The 26,801-nt window shown below is 38.9% G+C and overlaps 1 protein-coding gene and 1 long non-coding RNA gene across 9 annotated transcripts in view; both read right to left on the minus strand.

The window, feature by feature from the left end:
• The window catches only part of CLEC14A (C-type lectin domain containing 14A), a 35,319-nt gene extending 17,694 nt beyond the window's left edge, over positions 1 to 17,625 (minus strand). For 3 of the 6 annotated variants that reach the window (XM_070504282.1, XM_070504283.1, XM_070504280.1), the window contains exon 1: positions 10,668 to 11,098. The gene's annotated coding sequence lies outside the window, so the exon portion shown is untranslated. Of the gene's footprint in view, positions 1 to 5,910; positions 6,139 to 10,667 lie in introns of all 6 variants that reach the window. The other 3 variants (XR_011501570.1, XM_070504281.1, XM_070504279.1) reach the window with 3 other exon arrangements.
• Positions 17,626 to 19,159: 1,534 nt separating this feature from the next.
• Positions 19,160 to 26,524, minus strand: LOC106833129 (uncharacterized). Of its 3 annotated transcripts, none has more exons than XR_001398561.3 (5): positions 26,388 to 26,524; positions 25,753 to 25,880; positions 24,564 to 24,615; positions 20,593 to 20,786; positions 19,160 to 19,571 (listed from the first exon to the last, which is right to left on the minus strand). It is a non-coding gene; the product is annotated as an uncharacterized lncRNA (long non-coding RNA). The 3 variants fall into 3 exon arrangements; XR_011501572.1 differs by having other exon boundaries at positions 19,275 to 19,571; positions 24,564 to 24,744; XR_011501571.1 differs by having other exon boundaries at positions 19,280 to 19,571; positions 24,564 to 24,714.
• Positions 26,525 to 26,801: the final 277 nt, after the last annotated feature.

The raw sequence follows: 26,801 nt of genomic DNA on the forward strand, positions 1-26,801 counted from the left end.
CATTCTACCTATGTCTCACAAGCTACTTGTTTACTCGTTATCCATACTTAGCATATGCTATGAATTATGCCTTCATGTCATAAGCTACCAATTTACTATCTATCCTTAACACTTCTTATGCATTTCATCCATCTCATTTGTTTCGTAGTTTGTAGAGCAGCATTGGATAGTCTCAAACAATATGGCAAATTCAGATTAGAAGATGTGATGTGACTCGACCTGTCTTCAGTGCTTATGTAAAGTTCATCTGGAAGCAAGAAAATGTAGAGATTCGAGAGAAGGGAGCTCAGGATAAAGCATAGGGGAATGCCCACTAAGAGCAAAAAGGGGAAGGAAGATAATCCAGGCAAAAAAAAAAAAAAAAACCTCAGGTAGGAAAGCCAAGATTTCTTTAAAAAGTATCATAGACGTCAAAGGAAGAGTTTCAAATTGAGGAGACGCAGAAACCGTGAGATTAGGGAATCAAACCAAAAGGGTCCCCCTGGAAACACTGACAGGAGAGAAGTCTTTCCCAGAAGATAAAATCTCAGCTGAAGCTGTGGCTGTATCCTGGCTCTCAGAGAACAATGACAACAAACAAGGAGTGTGTGAGTGAGGAGAGTGGACATGGGATGGCCAGACGTCTGTAACATGGGTGTTAAATGCGCAGGTGTTGACAGCCATTGGATCAGGCCCCAGCTGGTGGTCTGACTTTGGATAATTTATTTAACCTCTCAAGACCCAATTTCCTCAACTGTAAAATAGGATAATGATAGTATTTGTAGGGGTACAATAAAATGAGATAATGCATATAAGTAAGGACCTAATAAATTGAAGGTATTATTTTTGACTATCATTTTTAACAACTATTAGTGAAAAACATTAAGCATATGGGAGAATTTGTTCAGAACAAAATGAGGGCTCCTCCACAGGACTCAGCATCGAGGTTAACAGAGTGTAAGACGGGAGGCCGGAGGGAAAGATCTTGGGCTGAATGTGTGGAAAGGCAGTGGAGAGGGGCCGAGTGGCCACGTCCCAAGCTGGGTCTTACAGTTGGCTTCCCCTAGTTCCTTCCACCTCTCACCTGCTTTCATTCGTCTGTAGGCCTGGAGCTAGATGATTAAACTTAATACATTTATTCCTCTCATCAATAGCCACACTTTTGGGACAGTGTCAGAAATTCCTTTATATGTGATCCAGGTTCATGAGAACTCTCTCCTTTCATAAAAAAGGGAATAGTAAGGGGGACCCACAATCACTGAGCCTCATTTTATTACTGGGAGGTCTAGGAAAGGGTCTAGATGCAGTCCTTTTCAGGTAGTGTGGAATTTCTCATTAAGGAAAAACATTTGGAGAAATAAAATAATTCACAAAATCCTCTCGTTAATTATCATTTGAATAAAAATCTACTTCTAAAAATTATTCACAAGCTTATGCACAAAATTAAACTCATAAGTAGTTCATTTGTGGATGCTTAAAAAAAACTTAAGGTCATAGACCCACTGATTCCTTTGGAAGCCTAGAATGAAATTTAATCTTGACTTAAAATTCATCCCCATTCTCTCCCACCAGGTTTCTATCCACCATTACAATTCAATCTTGCTGATTTTGTCATGAGTGGTGGGGTGAGTGACAACAGGATGCCAAGGCAGATGCAGGTGGTGTGAAGGGAAAGGGACAGGCGTGTTTGAAATAAGCAAAAACACGCAGAGGACACAGTCATTGAAACACATTTGAATCAATGTAAGAAATTTGCATATTGTTACCAGACCCATTGTACAGGTCAAAGAACCTATTGTTATTGACACAGGAATGGCACTTCAACAAGGACATCTTGTTTTCTGGGATAAAAGTGACAAAGACACAACAAGTTATACCAACTGGAGAAAAAACTTCAATGCAATTATAAAGATGAGAACTTGATTCTTTTTAGAAGGATCATAGATGAGATCATTTAAAGATGAGTAAGTCCTTTCTAACTATATGCCCTGCTGTTTACGAAGGAGAAATGGTATAAATAGATCCCCATTTTCACCAATATGCAAACAATTTAATAATAGTCAAAGGATGATTGAACAGCCACAGAATGAAAACTCGTCCAGCAAACGTTTCCTTTATTCATTTTCAAGTATTTTCAGAATATTTATATTTGAAAGTATTTGGAAAAGTATAAACACAAGTTATGCCATGTAACTTAGAATATCTGATTAAATAAAGAAGATACATTAAAATTCTTTAATTTGTACCTTGCTTTTACAAAATGGAAGGTGGTATACTGTGCACTTGTGGAAAAAGAAGTACTTGGTGTAAACAATCAACAATTTTCTTTAGCCTATGGATGAAGAACAATATTTTTGGACATAATTTCAGTAGAATGAATTTTTTCCAAATGATAAATATGCAAATTACATTACTGTTGTTTCCCCTCTTGGAGTGGTGAATTTTCCAAATCAAATTTTTCCTTGCAGCATCATAGATACAGTTTAGCAAGGTGATATGAAGGGCAATGGCAATTATTGGATATTAAAATTCCTCTGGAAAATCTGCATAGCGTATGGAAACCACATCTTTTCCTCTTAAACTTATTTTCTATTTTTACCAAGTTACACGTGTATACGATTTAGCATCAAACAGTGTAACAGGTTTGTTACTAAAACAGCACCCCCTTGACTACCGCTCCCTATTTCCCACTCCTCACACCTTTGTGTTTTGATACTGGCCTACATCTTTAAATAATATGTTTATATTTTATCTTCTCGATGTTCCAATTTTACACCAAAGAAAAATGAGGGTTTAATTCTTTTTCGGTCACCACCCACTATATACATGCACACCTCCCAGACTCTCATCTGCCAGTATAGTTCTGTGGTTTTTTTTTTCAATTTCTTTTAGAATAGCTTTAGATTTACAGAAAAGTTTCAAGGATAGTACAGAGAGTTCAAGTGTCCCTTGCCCCCACTTTCCCATATTGCCGCATCTCCTCTTTATTCATTAAGTGCGCTGGTGTCCTCTCCTTTCCTTCTTGGAGAGGTCTCTCAGAGCCCCGCGCGCCCCGGGACAGACTGAGTCAGCTCTGAGTCAGCTGGAGCTCTGAAGTGGTGGGAAGCGCATTCACCTTTGTTTCTCTCTTGTGTTGTGTCCTTGATTCCTGGACCCTATGTCTTTCTCTCTCTCTTTGTCTCTCTCCTGTTTTTTAATTTTTAATTTTTTTGTTTATTGCCTCATTTTCATGGAGCACGTCCTCCAGGGAGACATTGCATGTCCGACAATGACTTTATTTTACCCTTGCATTTAGTGGGTATTTGTTGGGTCTGGAAATTTAGGAAGAAAATGATTTTCCTGCAGTATTGTGAGGCATTCTTCTATTTTTTCTACATTCAACTGTTGTCCTTGTGATGTCCAAGCCATTCTCCTTTTTTTTTTTTTAAAGATCGGCACCTGAGCTAACAACTGTTGCCAATCTTTTTTTTTTTTTTTTCTGCTTTATCTCCCCAAATCCCCCTGGTACATAGTTGTGTATCTTAGCTGCACATCCTTCTAGTTGTGGCATGTGGGACGCCACCTCAAGGTGGCCTAATGAGGGGGTACCATGTCCGCGCCCAGGATCCGAACAAGAGAAACCCTGGGCCACCACAGCGGAGCGCACGGACTCAACGGCCCCGCCACGAGGCCGGCCCCGCCATTCTCCTTCGTAATCCTTCTTATGAAACCTGTTTTTTCTTCCTTGATACTTTTAGAATCTTCTTTGTCCTCACATTTGTCTTCTAAAACCTCTGCTCTATTCTCTGAATATTACAGGAATCTTGTCTGCTCTTTTGGATTTGTGACCAATAAACCAAACAGTGTATTGAGAGCTCTGTGTGCGAGTATACGTGGTTTGTTTTCTAGGGTCTTTCTCTAACAGAACCTCCAGCGTAAGTCAGTATATGATGCTCTTTCCTCTTGCCTAGTTAGAGTCCTCAGAGAATGAGCTTCTCATCTCCTAGCTGGAGGACAGAAGCCCGGCTGCTCACCCCCATTTTAATATCCAGTCCTTCAGTCTGGAGACAGTATATTTTATATTTTGCAGAAATTAAAACTCCCAGGATGAGGAAGGCACTGTCATCCAGCTGCTCAGGGCAGGGGAGAAGACCTGGGAATCTAACTCCTTTTCAAAAAAGACTTTCAGTTATAGTTAAATTTTTAGTCCCAATCTTCCCTTAGAGGTTAGTGGTATCATTTGAATCTTTTGAGAATTCATCAGTATAAAATTAAGTTGCTTCTCAGATGCCTGCTGCCAGTTTAGGATTTAGCTTCCTTGTCCATCCGCTTTCCAGTTTCCAAAAACTTGTCACCATTGTGTTTTTTCCAATTATCTTTGTCCTTGTTATGCTATTTAAAAAATTCCTTTATTGTTGTGTTACTGGGATCTGAGCAAGGGACAAAAGCTAATACATACAGTCAACTCACCATTTTAACAGGTGTAACCCTGTCATTAACCCAATGAGAGCAAACGTATTAGAAAGGAAAAAAAATTCACATATCCAAAGCTATTTCCTCTCATTTGATGGGAAATCAGGGCAGAAATTAGAGTAAACGCAGAATGTTTAATGCTTTTAGATTTGCCTAAGACCTCTGACTGGACTTTCTAAATTCATAAACCTTCCCTAATTGTTTAAACTTCAATTTACTTGAGTGTTGGGAGTTATTGAAACACAGAGTTCACGAGAGAGGAAAGCCTCCCCGTCACGCTCCAAAACAACTCTCAGCGTTTACTGGAAAATATTTTTTCCTTAGGGAGAGAAGGTTAAGACTTCAGGAAGCTTATCTGGGTCCTCTCAGATCCAAACTGTTCCACACAATGGCTGGATAAACACGGTAGTGACTGATGACGACAAAGATTCTGATACGATACGAAGGAAAACACAAATCTTAGAACAAAGTAACTTTGGAAAGAATTAAGGATATCCTTGGGAAATACGCCTTTCACTACATAGTTAGGAGCACGATAACTTGTCAATCTAGGCATGTGCTGGCGGGAACTGCATAACTGCAACTCTTACTAGACAGCTGTTTCTTGAATAATCACTCTGGGATACTGTCTTGGAGTATCATATCCCTTTTAAAATAACTTGTATTCAAAATCATTAGAGTATATATGTTTATTTATGATAAAGGCCCAAATTTACGCTAGTCTTAAGTTAAGCAGTATCTGGATTGTTCCCTCAGATTCTTTATGTCAGAACAACGTGTGACAATGTGATGAACAAGATTAGCTTTCAGTTTTGACTTGGAGATTTTTCTGTGCAGAATTTTTTATGCTTTTATTCTCCTTGAAAAAATGGCAGCACAGCCCATCTTAAAAGAATTATGCTCTGCTCTAAATACTGGTCCCCGGGAAAATTTGATCTACAAATGGGAATTATAATAGAAGCAGCTTTTTAGAAGGACAATTACACAAGAATTGCCAAAGTGTTCATATCCTCTAATTTTCATTTCAAGGAACTTTTCCTTGCCTCAGTTGAGAACCCTTCTAAGTGCATCCTACAGGAGAGATTACACTCTCTGTTGTGGGACTCTTAGACCGTTAAACTCCTAAATGAGGCTGTGCCTCCCTTCACAATTCCTGAAGTGCGTTCCTGCTCTGTGACATTCTTCTACAGATGAAAAACAAAAAATTAAAAAGGGGAGAGACATTATAAAAAAAAAAAGGAAACCTGCTCAAGCATTTTATGAGGCTAACTCTTATGACGAACACTAGGTGGAGAGTTCTTTCTTAGAAACCATGAGCCAGAGAACTGGTTTGGGGGCAGAAGTCAGGAACCACTATGCCCTGGAAGATGACACTGATGCTAGAAAACTTTGAGTCTATTGTTTTGGATTCCACTCTGTGACTTCTGCTGCAAATGGCCCATGAAATATACTCATAAATCAGGATTTTGGGGGGCTTACTTTTTAATGGCAGAGAAGAAAAATCTTAAGCTGATATTGAGAAGATTGAGTATGGATGTAGAGACTCCAAATATGAAGCATACAGCTGCCAAATTTGAGGGTTTCTTCTACGAAAGGAAATCGTTAAAGGAAACATTCAGATGATTCCAGCCCCATCTGTTAAGTCATCTTAGTCGCTGAATCTTCCCAGTTGAGGCTCTAGACAGTCGAGAAGAGAGAGAAGCATTCCTGTGAACATGATCAAACCATTGCTTTAAGCCACTAAGTTTGGGATCATTTGTTACACAGTAGTAGTAACTAGAACAACTGCTTTAGTATTTTTTCCCTCTGGTAGCCTTATCATTGTATTCCAACAAAGAGGGTTGAAGGTGCATAGCCTAGGAAGTCATAAAACATCACTTCTGCTGCATTCTACTGGACCCTTATGAGTCAAAACCCTACCTATTTTCAAAGGAAGGAAACATAGACCTCATCTCTTGAAGGAAGGAGTGTCAAGAGCATATGGGATGGGAGATAGATTGTGGCTATATCTCTGGAAAATACAACCTGCCACCAGACTGGTTAAATAAACCATGGTACATCCAAATGTTGGAATATGAGAAACTGAAAAAAAATGCTTGAAAACTATTTAACAATAAAGGTTGTTCATGCTGCAATTATGAGTAAATTAACACAGACACACATAATAGAACTTATAAAGTAGAGTAAGAGAAGAATATGATGCAATGCTATTAATCATTAAATATGAACAAATAAAGTGAATACATTTCTGCAAAAGTATAAAATGCCAAAATGAGCATGAGAATAAATATAAAAGTTGAATAGATTAGTACTTATTAAAGGCATTGAAATAATATACAAAGTCTTTGCCAACTCCTAAAAAGGAAAAAAAGAAGACAGAAATAGATATGTTTGATCAAGAAAGTTTTACAGGTGATTTCCATCAAATATTCAAGGAATAGACAATCCCTATATTTTATAAGTTGTTTTAGATAATCAAAGAAAAACAAAAAGGAAAGCTGCTCAAGCATTTTATGAGGCCAGTATAACCTTGACTTCCAAACCAGATAAGGATAGTACAAAAATTTAAAAATCCATGTCTATTTCACTTATTAACATGCATGGAGAATTCTAAATAAATTATTCACTAGCTTTTGACAGAATATTAAAAATAACACAAGACAGGGGCATGCCCATTGATGTGGCAGTTAAGTTCACACATTCCGCTTCAGCAGCCTAGGGTTTGCCAGTTCGAATCAAGCCATGCTGTGGTAGGCATCCCACATATAAAGCAGAGGACGATGGGCGTGGATGTTAGCTCAGGGCTGGTCTTCCTCAGCAAAAAAGAGGAGGATTGGCAGCAGACATCAGCTCAGAGCTAATCTTCCTCAAAAATAATAGTAATAATAATAAACCAAGGCAATTACTAAGGGTTATCTCAGGAATGCTAGAATGGTTCAACATCAGAAAAATTTATCAGTGTCAGTTACCAAATGTAAATCAATGTAGAAAACAATGCAGAAAAGACATTTGATAAAATTTAATACTTAATTGAGACTGAAAGAAAAAAATCCCAGAAACAAAGAATTGAAGGAAACTTCTTTAATTCAACAAAACCTCTAAACCAAAGCCTACAGCAAATTTTACAACAAATGACAAAAAATTAGACACATTTCCTTTAAGTTTGGGAACCAGACAAGGGTGCCCGCTCTCTCCACAAAGCTTTAACATAGTATAGCTGGACATCCAAGTCAAATCAGTATAAAAGGGAAAGGACAATTGAAGGAAAATGATAAAACCATTGTTATTTGCAAATATATGATCATCCACATTGAAAACCAACGAAGTCAACAGGCAAATTATTAGTTAGTAAGAGTTTAGTGAGTTTACTGAATAAAATATTAACTTATAAAAATCTATCATATTCTTCTCTATCAACAACAACCAACAGCAAATTAAAATAGAAAATAAAGGACTATGCACAATAGCAACAAAAACTATAAAGATTTTAGAAAATAACATAAAGAATAAAAGACTTTTTGGAAAACATTTTAAAATTTTATTAAAGAATATAAAAAACAAATTGTGAATAAGTGGAGAGGCAAATTATGCTTAGGAATGAGACAACTTAGCATTTTAAAGATAAGTCTACAATTTCAATATTATTTTAACTAAAATTTCATAAGAATTGTTGGGGAAGTTTGAAAACAATTATAAAATATATTTATAAGAGCAAACAGTGATGAGTAATGAAAAATTTTTAAATGAAGAGGAAAATAGAATTTACTACATAGTTGTGAAAACAAAAATAATGTGTTACTGGCTCAGAATAAGCAAATAAAATAGAAAAATAAGTAAAAGAAGTGCCATGATTTACAGAGTACCATTAACTCTGTGTGCCTGAAATACAAGCAAATAACAGAGAAAAAGACAATACACAGTATACAAAATATCTTGTACATGTTGATACCAAAGGAAAAGAGGTGAAAAAAGATTAGGGAAAGTACTTAGTTTTCATTTTTAAAAAATCTTTTCGTTTTTTTAATTGGAAAGAATGACAAAAGTGTTAATAGAGATTATCGTTAGGTGTTGGAATTATGGGTTTTTAAATTTTATTCTTTTCTGTTTCCCAAATGTTTGTAGACTAAACACATATAATTATTATATTAAATAGTGTCCATTTAAAAAAAAGGGAAGTGGTATTTGAACAGAGTCTCTGAAGATGGCCGGGAGCTTGCTAAACAGATACTAGCGGGCCAAGTGGTCCAGATGAGGTGAACACAGGTGCAAGGGCATAACTGGGTGAAAGGCTGTGGCATTTCAGGGAACTGCTATATAATTTAGGATGGCTGGAACGTAGGATGCACATCTGGACAAGTGGTGGAGATGAGGCTGAAGAAGCCTATAAAGTTCAGATTAAGAACACCTTCTGTTTCATACTAAGAAGTTTGAAAACATAGGAAGGTATCAAACGCTTTGAATAAGGAGAACGGCAGGCAGTGTTCCACATTGTCAGCAGTTTTGAGAATGGATTGGAAAGGTTGTATGAGGGAAGATAGGAGGCTATCGCAGGTGGAGGGTTTCATGTGGTAGCCAAGGGAACAGAAGAAGTCAAAAGGATGCTTCTGAGATTCTGAGTGCTAGTACATGCTGATTCCATTAACCAAGATAGAGAATACAAGAGTATGGACGAGGCTCTGCCAGAGCCTGAGAGTCTATGTGTAAAAATCACACTTTACGAATGAGATTAATTAGATGTATGCTAAATGTAACTTTTTCTGAAACAGAGTTGGGAAGAACAGACAAAGGCAAGCCATACTCGCATTTATATAACGGCTATGGGATAGTTGAACTCCCTCTGTCAATCTGAAACATGATACCTTTGGAAGACAATTTGTCAGAGTAGAGGTGGTGGTGTGTGTTCAGCACTGTTCATTAATAAGAAAGACAGAATATGGAGACATCAACCAGATTGGGTTCATGGTACGCTGGAAGGCTGAAGCCAGGACCTGAACTATGATAAATTCACCAAGTTCTACCCTGGGAGACCGCTAGGCAGCCCAGCCGCTGGTTTCCTCTCTCCATCTGAGATGTATGGGAGACATCTAAATGGAGTTGTCTGAAAGTCACTTGGAATTGGAATGACTCTGGGGTAAAGAAGGAGGGCTTGGACTTATGGACCACCTAGGTATTAGATTCCGCTTTAGGAGTGAGGGAGGGCCCCCAGGAAGAGCATGTAAAGCGAGAAGAAAAGCAGGTTAGCAGTCGAACTTGCACAACATCAACATAAGGGGAGGCGGCAAGGCACAGCGATCGGCAGACTTTCCTTTTTAGGAATATTTACTTATCAGGAAGTCAATAATCCAGGCAAGGATTTGAAGTTTAAGTGTTTAAGATTTAAGTGAGGATGGTGGCAGCAAAAAGAAAGGAAAAGACAAAACGACGGAGAGAGACTGTGAAAAAACAACAAAGTTTTAAACTGATAAAACAGAATTTCCAGGAGGAGGATGGCAACAAAGTTGTAGCTAAGATTTTGAACTGAGAGAACGAGCCAACAATCTAAATGACACAGCAGAAGAATTTTGGTACGCTACCATACGGTACCATACAATACGCCAACGAAAGTCTTAAATTCTTACAGTACCATAAGATTTTATGAAAAAGATTTAATGTTGGTGGAAGAGCAAGAATTTGTTTTGGGGGCATATCAAATAGATATTGACAGGACAAAAGGTGAGGTTTTGAGCAGCCATCTTATTTTTGTTTCCAGGTATTTATTCATGCTTCGACCCTTCCAGGTAGTTAGAATGCACCACTAGAGGAGTCTGGTTTGAGGCTAGAGAGAAAGATTCCGGGAGCGTTCACCTGGCAGCCTCATCTGATACAATGTGAGTAAAAGAAGTTTCTGCCGGGACAAAGTGAAGTGGAGCGTACGAGAGAAGGGCAAAAAGCTATGAGCAGGGCTGTGGGGCATGTTTGGAGGCTGAAGTCAGAGAAATCTGAGGAGAACAGGTATAGCACAGGCTCCTGGAAAACCAAGAGAAGAGTTTCAGAAAGAAAAGATGGGGAGAGTTCCAGGGTCTGGTCCTACATATAAGGAATTTAAAAGTTACCACTTCATCTTAATGAGTAAAAAGCTGAACAAACTGAAAAATCAATGATTCTTCTTGTATCTCTCAGAGACGTGAGGTCACAGGGTAACCCACTGCCTGCAAAATTGCGGAGACAGACACACAGATACAGAAGTTCACACTCACCTGATCAGAGACCTCAGTGGAGACCAGCGCTGGGCTAGGAAAATCTCGACTGCCGCTGATGAATGGCTAGAGGCTCAGTGTGGACAAGCCTGAGAGAGAAAAATCTAGGCAGACCCAGCCATTGGGGGACCCTCATACTTTCTGCGAGTTTTACTCCAGGAACTCTACCATGTTCTCATAATGAAGAGCAGAGAAAAATCCCCTTATGCCTCCCCAGGAGGAGGGGAAAATTAATCATTTTGAATATGCTAGAACACTGTCTGTTTCAACAAGGTCTGCCTTTAAGAAAACTATTTAATCAGAGCTTAACCTGCTGGGGTTTATCAGAGCTGAACTGACCTGAGGAAAAGGAAATACCCAACTCCAGCCTCCCTAACCTTCCACACAGGAGGAAGGACATCCCGAACAACAGCTGCCTCTAGTCATCCTGTCCCACCTAGAGAAGTGGAAAACAAAACTGAGAATCACTTGTCAAGTTCACAGTCCAACGGCACAGTCTCACTAAAAGACTGGGACCTGGTCGTAGGACTACAGGATGCTTCCTCGCCCCCGTGTCCTTGCCACATTACTACAGGCCTGTTTACGGCAGTTTCTTTTACACAGTGCATCCTGTCCCCTTTTCAACAAAAAATCACAAGGCATGCTAAAAGATAAGAAGCACAGTCTGAAGAGACAGAGCAAGCATCAGAACCAGCCCCAGTCATGGCGTGTATGTTGGAATTATCAGACCAGGAATTTAAGTCAACGATGGCTGATACTTAAGGACTCTAATGGAAAAGTAGGCAACATGCAAGCACAGATGGGTAAGATAAGCAAAGAGATGGAAATTCTAATAAAAGAATGAAAAACAAATAATAGGGATCAAAAGCATTGTAACAGAAATGAAGAATGCCTTTGAGAGGCTCATTAGTAGAATGGACATGGCTGAGGAAAGAATCTCTGAGCTTAAGGAAATGTCAATAGAAACTTCAGAAACTGAAAAACAAAGAGAAAACAGATTAAAAAAAGAAAATGCAACTTGCAAGGACTGGGAGATCACTACAAAGGTTGGAACATACACGGAACGGGACTACCAGAGAAGTTATACAGAGCAGAGGAGAGGGAGGAAGGGAAGGAAGCCAGGAGTGACCACCAGGCTTAGTAGCACGACCTCGTGAAGGTGTGTGTAGCCTGATTAAAATGCAGGAAAGCTAAGCTCTGAAACCCATTGCAAAACAAATAGTGCTGTTCCTGTAATCCAAAGGGTTAGTGTTGTAGAAAAATTACAATGCTCAGAACTTTTCTCCACCTTCAGTTGATAAAATGCAAACTTCACTCAGTGACCCGAAGAACGCAGAGTACTGGTGCGTAGCCACATAGCAAATCTTGAAGAATGATTAGGCATTGTAAAATGGCTTGATAAAAAACTTCTCAAACTGCTCTGTTGTTCAAAATCCTTAACTGGGTCTTGAAATTCGGTTTTATTTTCCTTGTATTTGAGGCTGAATTTTATCTTCAGGAAATAACCTGGAAGGCCATTCTTATTCATTTCCTGCTTTGATATATCAAGTTTCAATCAGGAAAATGAAAAAGGAGGAAAAGAATGAAGTATGAAGTCAAATAAAAGACAGGACTAAAATAACTCTCCTAAAACGAAAACAAAATATGCTAAAATCAGTTAGAATGGGCTGAAAAATTAGGCAAGGAGAAAAATCAAAGCAAGAGTTTCATTACTACATTCTTTAAAGATGCAAAGTGTTTCCCAGGCTTTGGCTATGAAAATGGGCAGGCATTAATGCTTTCTGGTTAAAACCCTAAGAATAATGTCTTTTTATAATAAGGCCTTGTCACAATATTGCCATAGTATGGTTTTCTTTTTCCCACTTGACATTAAATATGAAGCTTATTTTTATATCAAATAAGAAATGCTATTAAGAAAAGAATGTTAGAAGCAGTGTTGTACATCTGAACTCAGAGACTACTATTGCATGTGAAACATTGATTTGGGTGACTTCTTTGATAAACAAGATTGTTTTGTTGATACTGAATAAGACGGCAAAGCAGATAGGACACAGAGAAGAAATGAGCATTTCTTGCATATAACAGAAGGGCACACTGCTGAATAAATTAAATACAACTTGAAAAAAATGAAGATACCAGTGCTTTAAAAGCCTGAAGCTAAAAGGCGTAAGTGAAAAGGACCAACCGAACAGAGTCATGTGGACTGGATTGCAATTCACGTTCTCTACGCTAACTCCCCATTTTCTTCCGACTTCAAGAGGGGTCACAGTGTCAAAGTCCTGCAATTTGTGCCATTAAGGGTAGTTGACTGCTTAGGAGAAAACATTCCTTTCCTCAGGGAACTGCCATCATCTATCCTTCAGGAAGAGTCCATCGTAGATTTTTTGTTTTTTAATAACATATTACATGTGATTTGTATTTATAAATAAAAATCAAGAGGATCGGCTTATTACTAAGTTTTCTCCTACTACTAGTGCCTGATAGGAAACGAAAACAGAAACAGTACCATTCCCTTCACAGAAAGAAAGTATGATACTTCTGTTTCATAATTCAAACTGATTGCTACCAAAAAGATTGCTCCCTCAATGCAAGCATATCTCCAGTTTTGCCTCAGTCGCTATCAGATAATCTTTCAATGTTTGGGGAAATGTCCACTTTCAGTAAATGTCTTTTTTTTCCTCCCACACAGGATGCGAGAATCAAAGTTGTCCTCAGTGGCTTCTCTCAACTCTTCTGGACCCCATGAGAGAAATCTCTGAAGCTTGCTAGTCCCCCACCGCACCGTGTAAACTCACTGAAAACCCTAAGTGATGGAGTAAACGGCTTCCTGTGGCTTACTGACTCAAATGCGACAGTACTCAAATCCTTTCCTTTGCCAAAGTTAATAACCCAACACAATCATCAATGCTGAAAATTTCATGAAAATATTAAAAGTATCTCATGTATTATAAATGTTTTCTTTCTACATTCAGCTCAACTTCTCTGGTGCTAATTATCCCCAGAATATTTCTGAATTTGTTTGTTAATTCCCTCTTGAGAGCAGTGGACTATAACTGCATTTCAACTGCCTAGAATATTCTATGTATATGGCTCTGACTGCATGTATACAATTCTTCCATCACTGCTGATTGTGCTCTTCTTATGATCAGTTCAATAGAAGGAGACTTCAAAATATCTGGACGCCATTCATGTACAGAATTTGAAGCGTGTTTTTCATGAGGAAGCTTTAAGGGTTTTTTGGAATTTTTACGTCTCCCTCTATCACATTGAGAAAATTGGGTTCAGGGAAATTTGTACTATTTTTCACATGCTTTTAGCAATGTCTGAGAAAATGCTGTTCAGTACCCCAAATGCCTGCAAGACAGAAGGATTTCACTTTTCATCCATTGGCAGGTACGCTACCTCTCCTGGGTTTCACTCATTCACCAAATATTTATTGAAAGTCACCGATTTCTTAGGCATTGTTTCAGCTTGCAGGAATAGGAACAAATTAAACAACATTTCAGTCCTTACATTCTAGAAGGGAAGATAGACAATAAACAAATAAATCAACATGCTACACAGTATCTGGTAACGATGACCGCTATGAAAACAAACACAGTCAGCAACTAGAGTGGCCATGAAAGGGCTGTGTCACATGGATGGTCAGGAAAGTTCTTGAAGAGGGTGGCATTTCAACAGAGATACCAGTTTGTGCTTCATTTGACTTGTGGTTCCTTGTGGAAGGATTCATTAAATTCTACAGCTCTTATTTGTCTCGCGGATATTCTTGAGGTTTCCTGCTAAGGGTACTGTAGTGAACATAAGCCCTATATCTAAACAGGGGCCTATCAGACTACTTAGAAGACTTTCTTTCTCTTACTGAGACCCTATCAAATTTGTGGCACCCTAGGTGACCTGTGAGATCAACATTAGGTTCCACGACGGCAATTAAATATAATAGCATATGGTGATGATGATGATGATGATGATATATAATAAAAGGCACCCTTAAGATAGATTTTTAAGCCTCAGTACACAATCTGTTCTTACTTTAGATACTTCACTAGGCCCTAGAACTCCACATATTTTTCTACTATTGTTTTTATAAAACTAAAATATTGATCATTTCTTCAGAGTTTGTCATATGTTGATTATAAAGGAACATGGACCACTGCTCAGTAAGAGCCTATGACACGTATGATGGATCATTTTAAGGCTGAGTCATTTTAAGTACAACCTTATTGCTTTTTAATGAATAGATCTTCTCTGCTTGTTCCTTTGAAAGGAGCGTTTAGATTGAAGTGTTCCTAGACAGGGTAACGACAGCTTCAGTTGCCAGGTGTCATCGAGAGGCCAGCTGTGCTCTTACATTGCCAAGTTTTCTGCAAAGACTTTGGTAAAGTAACAGGGCAAATCCTAATTTATAAAAATGTCGGGGGGCAAAAGATAAATATACTATAAATGCTGTAATAACACTTTATCTTTTACCTCTTGTCCCTCTTTATGTTGGTTGTATTCAGTTAGATTGATTGTCGATTTGGTGATTTTCTGAACATGATTATTGATTCGGCATCTTGACTTTTTGTTTTACCTTTTCCCATGACTGCTCATGATATTTACATAACTTCAACTAATCAATAGGAGCTTTTCCCCTTTTAATTATGGTGATTCTATTGAAGAATTAATTATTCTCTTTCATGGAAACAATAAAATTAAATCTAAATTTGGTCATCCATTCTTTGTTATTTTATAAAAGAAAGCTTGGTAAGATTAACTGCTCATTAAAGTTAATTCTACTCTCTCTTTTGTTATTAAATGACCTTTTTATTCATTCACCTTTAAGAAAATAAACTAAGTGCTACTAGTCCAAATAAGACAAGACCCCAAATATTTTTACTGTGAAAATTTGGCATATGTATCAAATAGAAAAATGATCCTCAAAAGAATATTTTCTAGCATAACTTTGGGCAAAAGATAGTTGACATTATTTATTAATCCTAATGGAATAGTCACTTGGTTGAGAACTTGGGTGAGTATGACTACACAGTCTTTTTCAAGAAAACTTCAGCTGAAAAATCTGGAATGATGAGGTTAGAGTTTATAAGCCTCAGCCATTCACCATGGAAATCTACACATTGTCTTTACTTTGTGAAGATAACTTATTTAACCCTTTTAATCATGCCAGAAACTACACTTTATTAAGCTTTACTATAGGTAAACAAATTGAATTCAATCTGGAATTTAAATAAAAAATATCACAGTCGTAGAGTAATAGAATCCTGAAAACTCTGAGTTTAAAAAATTAAATTACATGAAATAACCAACTAGCTAATGCTATCTCCCCTAAAAATGATTACTAAGTGGTTGTCTTCCAGCCTTGATTGAACACATGCAACAGGCAACTCACTACTTTGCTTCTATCTTTCTATCTTTCTTAGAAAATGGCAATAAGGGGCCAGCCCTGTGGCATAATGGTTAAGTCTGTGCACTCCACTTTGGCAGCCCAGGGCTTGCAGGTTTGGATCCCAGGCACCGACCTACTCATTACTCATCAAGCCATGCTGTGGTGGTGTCTCACATACAAAATAGAAGAAAATTGGCACAGATGTTAGCTCAGGGCCAATTTTCCTCACCCCCTAAAAAAAAATTGTAAAAAAAATCAAACCTGCTGTTCATCCTCATTTTATCCTTTGGGGTTTAAATGGAACCATCTTATCAGATAGAACATATCAACAGCCCACTCTTTGAAGACAGCAGTGAACATTGTGGAGCCAAACGAGGCTGCTGTGTCCTTCATTCTAGAATCTAGAAACCATTTCTATTAATGTGGTCTAGGATAACATTAGCCTTTGTGGGTAGACATCATAAACTTGACACAAAGTGAACTCAGTCAGTTCTAACAACGTTGCTGCCAAGTTGTGTATCCTAATTATAACGATTTAGAATCTAATTCTGCCTTCTTTTCAGTTTTTAGTTTAATCTTCTCGTCTTCTCAAAATCATGTCCCATATGTCAGTGTATTGAGTATACGATTATAATTTGGTCCAAATTATTGACAAACATGTTGAAAAGAAGAGATATAAAGAGTTGGGCATTTGATGCACCCCTAGAAACTTCTAGATTTATGTTAAACCTTCAATCAGTGTCATTTGGTACAGTCACTTCACCAGTTTGTAATCTACCTAATTATAGTAGAGTTTAGCTATTTCTTCACTTTGGCAAGAAATCTATCATTGAGATGACTTTTATATATTAGCTGATATCCAGATACCTAGTCTGTTATAGATGATTGTTCTTTGAACTTAGGAATACCATCAAAGAAAGAAATAGGATTGTTCACGTTTTATTTCCTTTTTCTCCTCCTTCTGCAATCCATTCAATCACCAGGTACAGCAGATTTCCTTCTAACATTGATTTAATCTTTTCCCTTTCCATGTTCCTGCTAGCACCTTTGTCCAAGTGTATTTCACCTCAATTTCTTGCCTCCTAACCAGAGGTGGATCCATGTTTGAGGAGATCTGAAGTTTATACAATTCTCAGGGTCCTCTTTAATAAAAATAATACAGAATTACAAAAATAAAATTATGTGTTCTGAAAGTGCCCTGTGCGAGGGAGGAAGCCTGAGGCTCAGCTTCACAGGAAAGCTACCTCTGGGCTCACTGACTGATCAGCGTTTGGAGTAAAGTGTTGACAAGACGGACAAGGGTCCTGCTCCAGTGGCCTTTACATTCTAATGTCAGGAGATATTTCTGTGCGTTAAGACCAGCAGCACATCCAGTCTTCGGGTGCTAATTAATACGAGCATAATGTTGGCACAACAAATGGGAAGTTAGCCCTTAAAACAGATTGTGATTGACAGCTCATTTCCTTCCTTGTTTCCTTCCTTCCTTCCCTGTTTCCTTTCTTCCTCCTTCTCTCCTTCCTTGTTTCCTTCCCTCCCTCATTCCTTCCTCCTTCTTTCCATCTTCCTTCCTTCCTTCTTTCTTCCTCTTTCCTTCCTTCTTGCCCTCCTTGCCTCCTTCTTTCTTCCTTCTTCCTTCCTTCCCTCTTTCCCTTCTTCCTTCCTTCTTTTCTTTTGTTTTTCTTTCTTACTGTTTTTGTTTTTTTGCCTCCAATTCAGATCCCTCTGCATCCTGACCCACACCCCAAACAGAGCTACCTTTCCCAACTTGACTTGATTTCTGCCTTAATGTTTTAAATTAAGGCATCTACCCCTGGGGAGCTATTTTCCAAACTTCGTGTTCCTCATCTCCTGTCTCAGTGGGCCCCCTCCTCAGGGCCGCGAGCACCATGGGAGGAGCCGGCAGTAGAACGAGAGGCTGAGGAAAGCAGGGTCTGGAGCTTCACAATCTGTGCTCTTTACAGCAGCCTACCTCCTTGTTGGGGATGTTGGAGACACTCTGGGACCATATTTGTGTTTTGCTGTTTTATAAAAGCCGATACTCATTATGATAACAAGTATTTGAACATCAGTTTATTACCTTAAATTGTTGACATGTGCTGTATACCAAACTCTTTCTGCATGTGCACTTTTAGACTGTGAAATTATGTTCTAAATAACACTATTATATTATCTCTTAAAATGCAAGCCAGTGAAAATGAGCCACATCAGGAATCACAAGGAATTTAAATCACAAGCTTTTAAAATGCTGATTTCTAGGTCCTGTCCCACGATGTGGTAGAGAGAGGAGCAAAGCCCTTCAGGGAAAAAGACAAGGCGAGTGGTTCTCAAATTTTAGCAAGCACCAGAATCATCTGGAAGGCTGTTTAAAACAGATGGCTGGGCCTCAACCCAAGAGTTTCAGATTCAGTCTGTTTGGGGGGAAACCTGAGAATTTGCATTTCTAACAAGGTCCCGAGTGATTCTGACGCCGCTGGTCCAGAGACTATGCTGTGAGGAGAGTTGGACTAGGCCTCCCACGGCGGCTGACTCACTCCAGCTTCACTAAGAACACCATTCAAACCAACACCTCAGCAAAATCACAAATCTCCATGAGTCACCAATTTAACAATCGTTGTACACGGGCAATTTTCAATCCATAAATGTGAAGAGTCTGCTGAGCTTCATCTGCCTTTTTACAGTTGAGTGCTACACTGAAGCTTAACCTTCGTCTCTTTTATAAGGGACACATATTTCTTTTTTTTTTTTTTGAGGAAGATTAGCCCTGAGCTAACTACTGCCAGTCCTCCTCCTTTTGCTGATGAAGACTGGCCCTGAGCTAACATCCGTGCCCATCTTCCTCTACTTTATATGTGGGATGCCTACCACAGCATGGCGTGCCAAGCAGTGCCATGTCCGCACCCGGGATCCGAACCGGCGAACCCTGGGCCACCGAGAAGCGGAACGTGTGAACTTAACCGCTGTGCCACCGGGCCGGCCCCAAGGGGCACATATTTCTTTTATCCAAGTACCTGGACAAGGCTGTGATTTAAATGGTGAAAACTCAATGACAATGAACCCAATGCAAATATCAAGCTTTTATGTAAATTTCCAAGTCATATCTGCTTCTACACATTAGAACTAAAATAGTCATTTATTTTAAATCTATCACAGTGTAGTGAAGACTGTGTATTATCAAATTTTGCTAGGTTATTTGCATGAACAAACAAAGGCAAAGTCTCAATGACTTACACTAATAAAGATTTATTTCTTGTTCATGTTACGAGTCATCTGTGGATCAGCTGCAGCTCCTCTCTATCTATCTTCTCATTCCAGGAGCCAGGCTGAAAGGATCAGTTCCTGTGGGGGTGTGACTTTGGCATTGCAGAGGGAGGGAGAAATGGCTGAAGGACACTAGGGTTCTCAAAGCTTCTGCTTGGTTACAGTATACTCTACTTCTGTGTACATTCCACTGGGCAAGTAGTCACATGGTCCAGACTGGTGTCACTGTGTCATATGACCACATATGGGGATGTATAATCCTGCAGGTTGGGCATCAAATAATTGGAAAATAAAGTACAATATTACATACTAGAAACTAAGCTTTTCATTTAGCTCTAAATAGTCCAGAGAGTATGCCCAGGAATTTCAGTGAAATAAGAGATCTCTTTGAAATAAGACTCCTAAACAAAGAACAAATATTATCTGCCCACTCTGTCTTAGAAAAAAGACAAGGCCAAATGATAGACAAACTGAAAAGAGAAGAGCATTACAAGAGTCCTTTTCAGTCTGCCCCTGAAAATAGAACCCATGGCCAAACTCTTTGGTTTCCCATCTGCAATGCAGAATTAGAAAATATCCCGTAACCCTTTAGGGATAATGTAAGAACTCATTAATTTCCAGAGAGGTTAGCAATTTCCCCCAAGGCATTTTCAAGGTTCTGTGTTCCCTCAGAAAAAAAAAGTGTCAAAAGTCTAAATTTATTTTTAGTTGCTATTAAATTCATGACATTGTACTTATCCTGGAAAGAATATCTGAAAACTTCATTTCTGACCTTGTTAAAGTGATTTTAAAGTGCTTTAACCATTTTTTTTTTTACTTTGATAGATTATGTATGTTCTACTATTAAATGAGTAGGGCCAAGGGCACTTGGTAATAAAATTAACCTTGATCTCCTTTCTAAACTTAGAATTATCTTATGTACTAATTAATACATATATAATTAATACTTGGCATAACACGTTTTACTCCTCTGGCATAGTTTTCTATTAGCCTATTTTCCATATATACTTAAAAGAAATGTATACTTACTGAAATTTTTGTTCTCTAAGGAAGAAATTCTAATTACTCTTTTACTATAGGCAGCAGCTGAGATAGCAAGACTCCAGCTGCTTTTGTACCAAATCGCTCAGAGGTGTCTAATGTGGTGTCAGTGGCTTCCTGGACCTTTCCCCGGTGGCTTGTGTGAAGATAATGCAGAGTATGATGCTATTGAATTTTCAAATTTGGTAATTCCCAAATACCAAGAACTATGACATAAAACAGAGGGTGCTATTTGCTTACCAGCTGCCACACTAAACAGGACAACTTGTAATTTCCATGACTACTAGAAGCCAACAGTAATGGAAGGGTGCCCGGATGAATCCAAGAGACAATTCAGAACAGCTCTCTGGGGTCTCAGACAAGAACCGTGGCAACAGTTGCCGATGTGAAAGGAGTTGGTCAGAAGTGGAGCATTCCTTAGAGGGGTGTGGTGCCTGATGAGCAAGAGAAAACAGTGATGAAACATGGCTGCCATTCACCGCACCTAGATGCACCTTTTTCTTGTCTCTTAAATTAGGTTTTGACCACCTTATTATTAAGGCACACAGACTTTCAGAGATCTTTTCCATGTCCTGTCTCATTCTCTCCTCGCAGCCTTTCCAGTCCTATCCACTTTGAAGATAAGGAAATCGCATTTCAGAGAATTTAAGTAATTTCTCCAAAGTCCCACATCTCGTTAACAGAAGAACTGGAACTTGAATCCAGGTCCTCCATTTCGTATTCTGATTCCCTTTACCGTAAAGCAAGGCTGCCTACCACTGATGTTTTTAAAAAATAATCAAATTGCTTTACAACCAATTTAGTTCCCTCCTTAACATTTCTGAGAGCACTGAATTGATTATTTTAAATCTTGTGTTCTTTATCACATAGAAGGTATTTGTATGTGTATTACATACCCACCTATTGGACGTGTTAACAATAGCCCAATCTTGCTGCTAGGCGTAGGATCTGCTTGTCAGAGCAGGTTTGGTAAATTTCCAGAGTTACAGAAAGTGTTTCTTACATGCATCTTTAGGCTTGAATTTGCCAAAAGGTTCTACCAGACATCTGAATCACATCCCCCACAGCTGAGACACCAAACTAGAGCACAGATGATGTATCTGGGAGGGGGCTCCAGGGAGCTTTCTGGGGTGTGGTTAAGTATCTATGTCCTGATTTGGTTAAACAAGTATATACGTATACAAAATGTTGACAAACTTGGCATTTACTATTTGCTTACTTACCGAATGTAAGTTTTACTTCAATACAAACAAACAAATACAAGAAAAACGGAGCACTCGTGGAGAGTCGGGGGAATGGAGATGGAGCGCTCCCTGTCCCTCAGCTCTCATCTCTACTCCACCTGTACGTCTCAGTGGCTCTACCTCCAAAACACATCCCGAATCCAACCACTTCTCTCCATCTCCACCACTTCCTTCCTGGTTCAACCCAATGATACTTCTCATCTGGGATATTCCAGTGCCTTCCTGACTGTCTTTCTGCTTCCACTCCTGCCCCACCTCACTCAGTTTGTTCTTGGCACAGGGGTCAAAGCCAGATATTTTAGGACAGATCGTGTCACTCCAGCTGGAAGCCCCCCAGGGCTGTTATCTTAGAATATAATACAACCAAGCTCCATGTGACCAGGCCTTTGTCTGACTCCCCAAGATCTTTCCACATTATTCCACCTGCTGTGCTCTAGATACCCTGTCCTTTCTTTTCCTCAAACATGCCAAACTCATTCTCCATCTAGGGTTCTGGAATGAGCTATTCTCACTCTGGCTGCAATGCTTTACCCTGAGATTTCTTGGACTCTTTCTTATCACACAAATCTCTGTCTAAATGTCACCTCCTCAGCCACCTTTCACATTCCAATAAAGGGAAGCTGACAATAAGTAAACAAAGAAATTAATTAAATAATAAAAATATCAGCATTAATAAGAGCTACGCAGAGAACAGAAGTAGCATGACATGATAGTGTGACTAGGAAGGCCTCTGCAAAGACCTGCTCAGTGACCCCTCCTGCCCTCATGACGATCAGAGCCCCCACTATGGGACATGGAGAAAGCATTGCAGTCTTAGATATAATATTGTCTCTTTCCAAAATGGCACTTTCTTTTTTTTTAAAGATTTTCTTTTTTCCTTTTTCTCCCCAAAGCCCCCCGTGCATAGTTGTATATTCTTCGTTGTGGGTCCTTCTAGTTGTGGCATGTGGGACGCTGCCTCAGCGTGGTTTGATGAGCAGTGCCATGTCCGCGCCCAGGATTCCAACCAACAAAACACTGGGCTGCCTGCAGCGGAGCGCACCAACTTAACCACTCAGCCATGGGGCCAGCCCCAAAATGGCACCTTTTCTGAGCTTCCCTGAAGGAGTTTGCTAGGTAACCCAAATTACCTTGAAGGAAGTTTCATTAACCACAGCTTGTACTTGTTCACAGAGTCTGAGAGACTACACTCCATTTTAAATTGCTATAGGATTCTGTTAGACAAATCGCAAACCATTACATCAACCCAAAGACAGTAAAAAACACACAGACAATTCCTTCCTCCTTTTCTCCATCTGTGGAGTGAAGTTAATGAGACGTTGCAACGTACCACAAAACCATCTTCGTAAAATGGGTTTGGATATAAATAGAAAGAATGGATCTGTTTCGTCCTAAATATGTGTCATCTTTATGTACTTTGAATCATCATAGGGTTCACAGATGGTCTGAGAACGTTCTGTGGGTTTACAATGATTCTGACAAACAAACAAAAGCATCTAGCGTTGGCTAGGTCTAAAAACCTGGGCACCAAAATTCAGGACACGGCCCTTAACACAAATCTCAGAGTCATCTTGAATTGTTTATAACAAGTTGAGATATTTTAAAACAAATCTAAACTTATGGAGAGAAAAATGACATCTTTGAGAAAAGTATATCGTGGAACTCAAAAGGAACAGCACATAGGCACAGAAGGTCGTAATTCTTAGGGTCAGTTTTCTCTATCAGGTTGCATCTTAATGGATAGGAGCAGCCATTCAAAAGGAGGATATTTTAAGGAAATTTCCCATCACTGCCAAACAGTACCGGTGCTAATTTCATAAAGACAAAAGGTATCTGATGAACAACTCCTTTCTTTGCTGCTTAATATTATAATAGATTTTAAAATTTAACGTGGATTGTCACTTACTATCTCTCTTGTAATATTCTAACCAACAGGAAAAAAATTAAGTTGTATCAGGCTTCTTCTTTTCTTCTTGTTTGGTAAGACTGTCAAGACTCTTCCAACGATGATTCACTTTCTGGTCTTTGTAGTTCCACTCAGGGCTTACTTACATAATAAAGAATAATATTTTTATTACACTATTGAGGATTTTAGTACAAAATAAGGTGATCACTATTAAAAGTGTCAAACTTTTAAAAAGGGAACTCTACAGTCTTGCAAGTCGTCAGATATCTTCAAATTCTAAAGATCAAAAAGCAATTGAAAAGCTGATTTTCAAATGAGTCGCATTTGCAGAAAAAAATGGAAGAATTACTGGAAAGATTGAGGCATTTTTTAATAACAGAAAATTGCATTGCTAAATTTCTCTTTTTTAAAGCATCTTAAAATATTTCACAAAATCCTTTTCATCAAATGTGTGTCTTCTCTCAGGAAAGAGAATATACACCTGGGATGAGATTTCAGCATTATTCAAAAATGGAAAAAGAACTAATATTTAAATTTTATAAATTATGCTAGGATTAGGTTAATACTCACACTAGAATATTGCTGTGAAAATCAGAATATCAACCGTTAGATTAATGTCATTTTACCACTGACTTTAAGGATATATTTTGTCATGTTTTGACTTAGAAAGTATCTATTTAAATCCTTCATTTTTACAATACTCATCATAGCAATGATAAATGATGATTAAATTAAGCTCTACCTGGAACACAGCCATTTTTCCTATATTCTATTAAACATAATCTGCATCTTATGTAGTTTTTAATATGCCAGGCACTATGCCAAATATACTACATGTCTCAATTACTACAATGGCCCTGGGAAGGAACCAGAAGCTGGATGACGTGAAGTAGTTTGCCTGTTTTGTTCACTGATAACATCTAGTACTTAGAACTGTGTGTCACATAGTAAGGGTTCAATAAATATTTGTTGAACTGAATGACTTTTACGCATGAGGCAAGTGAAAGTGCTACATACATAAAACAAAAGTCATATTCTTGTTTGGCTAACTTCTTTCTTACCTTCCACCTCTGTGGCACCATATGGCTGACTTTCCAGGAAAAACAATTTCTTCTGGGTGGAGAAAACAATCAATAATTCTGCATAAGTTTTGAGTTTTCTTCTGTGGGTTTACAATAGCCGGGCCTCCAAGCTCCAGGTCAGAGAACAGCACTGACAACAGATGATAAATGATCCTAATGCCTAGGGGGGAAGCAACACTCAAAGTGCAGTTTTAGAAGGCTCTGAACATGGGAAATTGATATCTTCTGCCTCTCATTTGCAGGGGCCCTGGGCTGCACTCTGAGCATCTGATGGAGCTCCTGACTCCGGGTGGCAGTGGTAACATCAGGAGTCAGACCCCTGAGGTGCTCAGGAGCTTCTGTTTTTAAACATCTTATTGAACTACAGAGCTTCGGCCTATTGAGGTTGGCTCCAAAGGATCAGAAAAGATGACTGAGTGGTGCTCTTGAGTGACTGTGTAGCCAGATTAACTCACGGGTCACCAAGCCACCTTTATACCTGTCACTAGAGTTAAGATATTGCTCTATCCACAATCAAGGACAGAGAGAGACTGAGCAAGTCTATAGAACCCAAGTTGGAATAGGTGTGGTCACGAGGCCAGGGAGGTCCATGCATAAACCTAACTTGGGATTTGCAGGCCATTGGACAACATCATTTAAGAGATCTCTTAAAATGAAGTGCAGGGGCCAGCCTGGTAGTGCAGCGGTTAATTTCGCACATTCTCGGCAGCCCAGGGTTCGCCGGTTCGGATCCTGGGTGCGGACATGGCACTGCTTGGCACGCCATGCTGTGGTAGGTGTCCCACATATAAAGTAGAGGAAGATGGGCATGGATGTTAGCTCAGGGCCAGGCTTCCTCAGCAAAAAGAGGAGGACTGGCAGTAGTTAGCTCAGGGCTAATCTCCCCCCCCCCCCCCAAAAAAAAAGGCAAGTGCATGTTGTATTAGGGAGGCCAAAAAAAGGTAACATGGGTGATTCCAGAAAGTGAGGCCCCAAAGATCGTGGCAACCCAAGCTTCTCTTTACAGCCCTTTTTCCAAGCCCCCCAGAGGCATCGAATGCCCTTTCTTTAGTGCAGGGACCACATATTTCTGAAGCATATTCTAAAAGCCCAGTGCTTGAATTCTGACAGAATGAATATCGGCGAACTTAGGGAAGACAACTGAATTTGTGAAATGCCTTATTATTACCAGCTGCTTCCTGCAAGTGCCATTCCACACACTAGGGCTCCTTTCGGCTTAAAGTTTCTTCTGTGACCCCCAGTTCTGAATGTGCTCCTTCCTCTCTTCTTAGATCTCCAGCCAGGAATTTGAACACACTGAGAAAAACAAAAGAAATTTCCAGGGGAGTGTAGATACAAAGGTTATCAATTGAAAAAGTTCTCCCTAAAGGTGGTATTTAATACAAATGTTAAAATCTGGTATTACTTTACCTTGGGTGACTGAGAAAGGCAGAAAGCTTCAATTGTTAAAAAGACTTAAAAAATATAATTCAAAAAAGTCTTGGATAAAAATTCAAGCAGCTGTCTAATATCTTGTAACTGTTTAATATGATTTATTGTGAGTTCTTTAGCTTCCTGTTAGAATGTTGATTAGTCAACGCATACGTATGCGCGCATGCACACACACACAATTATATCATTAGTATTCCTGCAGGTCACTTATCACATCCACGTGCTGCTTCTCTAACCTCTTGATCCCTTCTCAATGCTGGTGACAAGTAGCAATTGCTACTGACACAAAGCAAAAGAGAAACTACAAAAATTATTACACGATCTTGGGATCAATCAATAATCTGAAAAACATGCTGGAAAAGAAATCATTACCTTTTTAGAGCTTTAACAACAGGCTCTGACTCAGACGATTCTGCCTTGACTTTCTGACTTGAACCTGAGTCTAGGTTAAGTAACCACCGCTTCCTCATTCGTAAATGGGCTGTCTTGGTACCACCCGTTACTTCCCCTAGAGGGATTTCCTCAGAAGTCACTAGACTGCTATTAAAACAAAGTTAAGTTTCAAAAGTTTCAGGAGGAGTCCCATGTAATTATTACAAGCATCATTCTAAATCATATTGCGCTTGTTGCATGAAATACGAGAAGCAAAACAGACATTTTCTTTAAAATTACTATTTTTTTTATTTTTAAAATTTTTTCTGACTTGCGAAAGTGGAAAAGCATTTCTACATCCAATAGATAATGTAATATTTTGTAAGTGGTGAACATGTACAGCTGATTAAAAAT

This window comes from Equus asinus, chromosome 2 (genome assembly GCF_041296235.1).
Source record: "Equus asinus isolate D_3611 breed Donkey chromosome 2, EquAss-T2T_v2, whole genome shotgun sequence".
NCBI classification, from domain to species: domain Eukaryota; kingdom Metazoa; phylum Chordata; class Mammalia; order Perissodactyla; family Equidae; genus Equus; species Equus asinus.